This window comes from Nicotiana attenuata, unplaced genomic scaffold (genome assembly GCF_001879085.1).
Source record: "Nicotiana attenuata strain UT unplaced genomic scaffold, NIATTr2, whole genome shotgun sequence".
In the NCBI taxonomy this organism is placed as follows: Eukaryota; Viridiplantae; Streptophyta; class Magnoliopsida; order Solanales; family Solanaceae; genus Nicotiana; species Nicotiana attenuata.
Window position 1 is genome coordinate 8,100 of NW_017674533.1, and position 8,099 is coordinate 16,198.

Here is an 8,099-nt window from a genome sequence, read left to right on the forward strand (position 1 = left end):
CCGTGATCAGTATGTCGATGTCCAAGAATAGTTTGTGATTATTTCCAATTGGTAACAATGTGTAAGAGTTATATGAAAAATAGTGAAGTTTAGATGGCATGAAAAGCTCGTTGGTTTGAACAGTAGTTAATGTCAAATCTCTTTCAAAATTGATGTAATTAGATTTACTAGATTGAATTGTAGTCTTTTATCATTTTTTGTTAACTAACTATAATAGTTTGATTATTGAATTACTTCCAATGCGAAGGAAGAAGAGGAAAAGAACAATACGGATTGCTGCATATCCTTTGGCTACTGTGATTTGTCCTTGCACTGAAATCTGACCCAAAAACAGAGAAACATTTATAATTTGTTAGCGTTTTTTAATTGTTTTTCCTTTTCAGTTTTCTTGATCATCTCTGGTAATGTTAGTTTAATTCATTTTCCTACTTAAATTTAGATATACGAGTAATTATGAACATCCGGAGTTTGCTTTAAGTTGAGTACAATCATTTGAAAATAAATTGAGGTGTGCCATTCGTTGAATTTTCATGGCCCTCACAAAGTTAAGACGCGTAGTTGCTTTAGGCGCGTTATTTAATAACATTACCTTCCTAAACTCGGGTGTGCATTTCATGTGACCCAAATCCAAATCCTTACAACGTTGAATAAAATGTGTTTCGGATTGCGGGTGCATTTCATGTGACGCGGTCCAAAGACATGTTTTAGACGACGTTAAATCTTCTTTTAAAAAATGAATTAAGCGGTTAAAAATAAAAATGCACATAGGTTTAAACTGCTTCTAAAATCAGATAATTATGCCAATTATAACAGTTGAGCGACCGTGCTAGAACCACGGAACTCGGGAATGCCTAACACCTTCTCCCGGGTTAACAGAATTCCTTACTCGGATTTCTGGTTCGCGGACTGTAATACAGAGTCAACCCTTTCCTCGATTCGGGATTTGAAACCGGTGACTTGGGACACCATAAATTATCCCAAGTGGCGACTCTGATTTTTAATTATATAATCCCGTTTCGATTGTCACTTAAATTGGAAAAACTCCCTTTATTATATCCCTTTTAGGGGTGTAGTAGAAAAAGGAGGTGTGACAGCTCTGGCGACTCTGCGGGGAATACATTTCAAGTTTTAGCAATCAGGCGCCCACCTGGAGAATAAGGGAATACATTTCAAGTTTTAGCAATCAGGCGCCCACCTGGAGAATAAGGGAATACATTTGAAGATTCAGCAATCAGGCGCCCACCTGGAGAACAAGGGAATACATTTCAAATTTCAGTAACTAGGCGCCCACCTGGAAAACAAGGGAAACATTTCAAGTTCAGCAATCAGGCGCCCACCTGGAGAACAAGGAAAGTACAATTCAAATTTTAGCTTTCAAATTTTTAGTAATGTTTGGTAACATGATGCGCCCAGCCACTAAACTGGGGCAGAAAATTCTTTTTTGTTGGTCTATTTTTGAAATCAGGAGCCCGCCTGGAGAACAGAGGCATCTATTTAAAGTATTAGCAATCAGGCGCCCACCTGGAGAACAAGGGAATACATTTCAAGTTTCAGCAATCAGGCGCCCACCTGGAGAACAAGGGAATACATTTCAAGTTTCAGCAATCAGGCGCCCACCTGGAGAACAAGGGAATACATTTCAAGTTTAGCAATCAGGCGCCCACCTGGAGAACAAGGGAATACATTTCAAGATTTAGCAGTCAGGAGCCCGCCTAGAGAACAGAGGCATATATTTCAAGTTTTAGAAATCAGGAGCCCGCCTGGAGAATAGAGGCATATATTTCAAGTGTTAGCAGTCAGGAGCCCGCCTGAAGAACAGAGGGATACAATTCCCTTCGCCATTTTCAGAGGGTTTCACCATTTTTAAAAGCGAGTTCGGGAGTTTTGGGCGATTTTTGAAGAAGGATTTCAGGAGAGCTTCATTGAGGTTAGGAATTTGGACCTAAAACTCGTTTCTATTGTATTAATTCACGAATTGGGGCTGAAAGTAATGGAAATTAAGCCAAAATGGAGAAACTAGGGCTTAGAAACTTAGGCCTTTGACTGATGATTTAAAAGACCAATGGTGGTCGGATTTTGGAACTTTTGATATGTATGAACTCGTGGGGAGATAAGGAATCTAATGACGTAAGATTTATCGAATTCCGAGACGTGGGCCCGGAGGTCGGGTTTTGGTAATTTCGGGATTTGCATGGTTTTTCGATTATTTTCGAGTGGGCTTTATTCCTTTAGCATATTTTGATGATTACGTTCTGATTTTGGTAGATTCGGAGCATCCGGAGGCCAATTCGAGGGGCAAAGGCATTGCAAGCTAGAATTTGGGCCGGATTGAGGTGAGTAATGATTTTAAATGCTGTCCTGAGGGTATGAAACCCCGGATTACACAGCGTTCGACTATGTTGAGGTGACGCACACGCTAGGTGACGAGCGTGGGGTCGTGCACCGTTGGGGATTGTGACTTAGTCCATCTCGAATGAAGGTTTTACTGCGTACTGAATAGCTAATTGTTTGATATTATTATGTTTTGGGCTAAATGCCATATTTGGGCTTCGTGCCAACTGTTTGAACCCTTAGGAAATTTTCACTGATATTTTCCTCACTATTTGATTTCACATTTGTGCTCAGTCATGCCATATTTAGGGAATACTTTTCAAGTTTTTCGCAATCAGGCGCCCACCTGGAGAATAAGGGAATACATTTCAAGTTTTAGCAATCAGGCGCCCACCTGAAGAACAAGGGAATACATTTCAAGTTTTAGCNTTTTTTAAAAGATATTTTGTGCTGAGCTTCATGTTTTACTGTTGGCCGAGGGGCTTATGAGATTCTGACTGAGTAAGGCCGAGGGCCTGTGTTGTGAGGATACTTTTGGGTCAGGCTGCACGCCGCAGCAGTGATATACTGATTATGATAATGAGGCCGAGGGCCTGAGCTTGTATGCCACGAGGTGGCTTGTGATTTATATGAGGCCGAGAGCCTGTTTATGATGCCACGGGATGGCTTGATATTGCGCTTGGGCCGTAAGGGGCCCCTCCCGGAGTCTGTACACCCCCAGTGAGCGCGGGTACCCATTAAGATCTGAGATATAGCCCGAGGGGCTAGTATTGTTCTGTGATATTGCCCGAGGGGCCGATTCTGTTGTTACTTTGCCCGAGGGGCAGCTCTTATGTGTTTACCATTTCTCATTGTTTTTCCTATATATTGTTTGACTGCTTAAAAGGTATTTTATGAGATTTCACTGTTTAATTGTGTTTACTGATTTTGATCTGCCTCTTATAGCTTATTGTTGTGTTTAACGTGATTTTATATCGCTTTGTCTTCATTTATTGTTATTACTCACTGAGTTGGAGTACTCACTTTACTTCCTGCACCCCTGTGTGCAGATTCGGGTTCTACAGGTCCTGCTAGCGAGGGTTGAGAGTTGTCCAGCAGATTTTCGGAGATTTACTAGGTAGCTGCCCGGCGATTCGCAGCCCAGTGAAATCTCCCTCTATCTTATTTCCTTTCTGATTCAGTTATGTAGTAGTGGAGTAGACTTTCAGACTTGTAGTATTGTTTTAGATGCTCATGACTGGTGACACCCCGATGTCGGGCTGTGTTGGTTTTTAATTTCGCAAATTATACTGTTCACTGATATTGTTTTGGGATTTTATTTCTGCTAAAGACTTAGTATTTATTATTTAAATTGCTTAAAGTAAATTGGAAGTGTGTAGGCTGGCCTTGTCTTCACGAGAGGCGTCATCACGACCGGGTCCGGGTTCAGGGTCGTGACAAGTATATGACAAGGAGAATATGCAAACTGATATTTCATTTTCTCCTTCTGTTAATCAAGTTATGCAGTCCACGCAAAAAGTTGAAACAAGTATGGTTTATCAATCTATTCTTTTTTTAGAATTTAATTTAATTTAATTGATGATAACTGGAAATTGGTAAGTTCTGATTTGCAATATTAGCTGTTATATTCAGGTAGATCCTACTTTATTGAGTCATAAAGCTTGTATATCTGTTACAGGCTTATAGCTACCATCTAAATTAATTAGTAGATCAAAAGTTTTGCTCGGGGGGTTTTATCTTCTTCTCATCTAATGTGCTATCACATATTTTCTTTTCTGGCTTATATTTGTAAATGGATATGTATAGACTTATAGCTACCATCCAAACTAATTAGTACATAAAAAGCTTTACTTGGGAGATATTTAGTATTATTATTTCTTGCACCAGGTGCTCTAGGGAAAGGAGGGCGAGAGCTTAGATCTATGTGCTCATTTGAAGAGTATGAAAATGAAGAGCGATCCTTACATTCGAATTCTCATTATGCTTGTCAAAGTATGTCAAGAACTTCTAAGAGTGCAAGATTAGACTCTACCATGTCTGTCGCTCAAGGATTGCGAACAATAAATAAAACCCTTTGGTTCATGTCAAGGAGAATATGCAAACTGATATTCAATTTTCTCCCTCTATTGATCAACTTATGCAGTCCACCCAAAAAGCTGAAACAAGTATGGTTTCTCAAATCTATTCTTTTTTTTTAGAATTTAATTTAATTTAATGCCAAATTTTTAGTAATATGATTTCTTGCACCAGGTATTCTAGGAAAAGGACGAGGGTGAGAGCTTAGATCTATGTGCTCATTTGAAGAGTCTGAAAATGAGGAGCGATCCTACCATCAGAATTCTCATTATGCTAGTCAAAATATGTCAAGACCTTCTAAGAGTACAAGATTAAACTCTTCCATGTTCGCCGCTCAAGGATTACGAACAATGAATCAAAACCCATTGGTTCATGACAAGGAGAATATGCAAACTGATATTCCATTTTCTCCATCTATTGATCAAGTTATGCAATCCACCCAAACAGTTGAAACAAGTATGGTTTCTCAAATCTATTTGATCACAAGTTTATCATTTTTACAATATTTTATAACATTTATAAATTAAGCAAATGTAGGTTCATGTACTGCTGGAAAGGTAAAAAAGGTTCGAGGAAGTAACATGTGCAAAGAAGTTGCATCACTTGAAATTGGAGAGAAGCTAAAAGTAACATTTTACAATAATCGAACAGTTGGAAAGAATAGCAATCTATTTTTGAGGCACTTGGGAAAAATAGTTTGTGAACGTAATATATGTCCGTTGGGAGTATCATCGTGGGATCGCATTAAGGAAGAAAAGTTAAATCACATGTGGGCAGCTGTTAAGGTAACTTGATGGAATATTCCAATTTCTCCTTTGATTCCTCTTTTCGTTCCATTCTTGGTTCTTCACTATTTTTGTAATTTTCTTATTTTTGGCAATTACACTAAGCATTGAGCTTAGTGTTCAGTATTCTCACTAGCTATTCTGCTTTATTTGAAAGAAATTAAGAAGAAGAAAATAAGAAGAAATGCTCTCCAAATTCCCATATTGAACCAGTATGACTGTATGTAAAACGAAAAAGGGAAATAGGATTACTGAACTTGCAATAAGTTTATTCTGCTGGTAGTTACTATCTTATCCTAGAGGAGAAAGCAGTTTAAGAGAAAACTGAATTAAGGCATGAATTTTCGAACATAAACAAAATAGTGGCATTCATTTATTCATTGTTTTTCTGTTATTTTGCACAAAGTTGGACAGGTCTGTTAACAAATGTTGACTGCAAAATTGCGTCAACTCCAAAGAATGTAAAATTTACACGAGTAGTTGTGTTATTCCTTGCATTATGGATTCGGAAGTCATCACATTTTATGAAAAGTGATTATGGTCTCAATGTTGATATTTCAGCCAACATTTTGAAAGTGATTATCGTGTTCCTCACCTTAATGTTGTAGGGAAAATAAGTCAGGTTGAACTGAAAAATGATTATTTTCAAGTGATTTGTTCCTCACCTTAGTTGCGTTAGTATTTCCTCTGTTGTTCTCTGTATATTCTAAAATGTCTATCCAATCGAAGTTGAGCTAGCCTGAGGATTTAAAGTCTGTTTTTTGTTTACATTCTGCATTTCCCTTAGGAGATTCTGCAAAACCCCCTAGGAGATGCTTTCTCGTTCTCCAGTTCTGTAACTAGAGTTCTCGCTTCATTTAAGTGAAATCAAAATCTAACCAGAAACACCTAGAGGGTAGAAAAAGAGAATCACGTATTTCTTCCCAATGTACTCAGATAGTTTAACCTTGAGGAAAAGGATAATTGTAGTTGTAAGCAGCAAATACAATCCATAAAATCCGACTAAATGTGTAAAGCCGCGTCTTACAGCTCCTAAAGGGGGCAGGAAGTGAAGTGAAATTCTAGGACTATAACAGACGTTGCATGTTAAGGTAGTACTAAACTCTTTTCTTTCTATGTTCTCATTCTGTCACTAACTGCAATCAAATGGGTTTGCAAAAAATATAGACTCCTCAAGGTTTCTAATTTATGAATGGTGTTTATTCTTAGCTGACAAGGTATTTATTAATTCAAGCCTTATTGTAGAACTATGTTTTCTTCTATCACATGGAGTTTCTGTGATGATATTGGATATCAATCTATGTTTGATGTATTGCAGGATATTGAGAGTGATGACATGGATATACATCACGATCATATTTTGGGATGGATGAAAGAGTTATGGAACAAATGGAGAAGACAATTGCATGCAAAATATGTGAAGGGTAAGCCAATCCAAGAGGTTCTTAAGAATGTGCCCAAGGGGGTAGACAAGAAACAATGGTAGTGGTTGGTAAAGGAATATTTTTCTACCGAAAATTTTCAGGTTTGACATAATACCTAATTATGTAATTTTATTTTATACAGTGATATTTTAATTGATAATTTGTTTATAGTATATGAATTTAATGTTGTCACTCAAATATAGGCGAGAAGCAACAGGAATGCAGCAAATAGAACTAAGTTGAAGATGCTTCATCATATTGGTAGCAAGCCAATTAGAGAGATTATTTATCAAAAGGTGTTATCATCAAATATATTTTTGCTTAATATTGACGAGACGTTATTTGACATATTTACTTTTATGTAAAGGGCAAAAAAGATGGCAAACCACCAGATTTGGCAACTATTTTCTTCGAGACTCGCAAGAAGAATAACACACTTGTCGATCCTGAAACAATCGAGAAACATGTGCGTTTGGTTAATTGAACATGTTCTTTACTTTTAGTTATTATGGGATCTGACAAAAATTTCTCTATAACTTTGTAGGCTCAAATCAAGGAATTGGTGCAGTCTGAACCGTCACTTCCTAACATAGAGATTGTAGAAAAATGCTTTGGACCTCAAAGTCGTAGTCATGTATTTGGCTTTGGGGGTGGATTAAAGGCGAAAGATTTGAAAGGGGGAACTACCTCAAAAACTGAATTATTGGCTAAGCTACGTTCAACTAAAAATGAAAACCAGTCTTTGAAGGATCGTTTGTTTAACTTCGAAAATGAGATGAGAGAACTGAGGAAAATAAAAGAATTAGTATTAATGCAACAACTAATTTCCAGCCTCCAGCTCAGGAGAATGACTATTTGGATCCTTGATGATACCAGGTGAGTAACAACTTACATGAAACCTCAATTTATTTTGTTGATTTAAGTGTATGTTATTGTATATCATTTGCGAAATTTATTCTTCTATTAATTACGAATTTCATCGGTGTCAATTCTAACAAGCTTCTGTCTGATAATGTTTGGAAATTAATTTAGGGCTGGTGTGGGCCTAAGAAAATTTGAGTTTTCTTTTGGTTATGCGGCAAATGTAGAATTCTTACAAATTTAGAAAGATTTTGCCGCCATCTTAATCTAGAGGATACTTGCACGACTTGTGGAGTAGAGGATGAATCGGTATTGCATATTTTGCGAGATTGTATTTATGCTCAGACTGTATGGAATTGCATTCTTGCCGTAAGAGATCATAGCTCTTGTTTTTTTGCTTTTGATCTTCCTGATTCGCTTACTGCTGAGCAACAGAGCAGAGTAATAGTTTCGCAAGACTTAAGTTTATCTTTGGTCTGAACACTGACAAGTCAAGTTTTGGAAGCACTATAGGTTCTGCTTGCTGCAGTTCTTCATTCTCAATTTATGTACCTTCTATATTCATCTCCTCATCCACTCTATCGCTCTAATGAGTCCTTCCATTCCCTTCAATCCTTGTAGC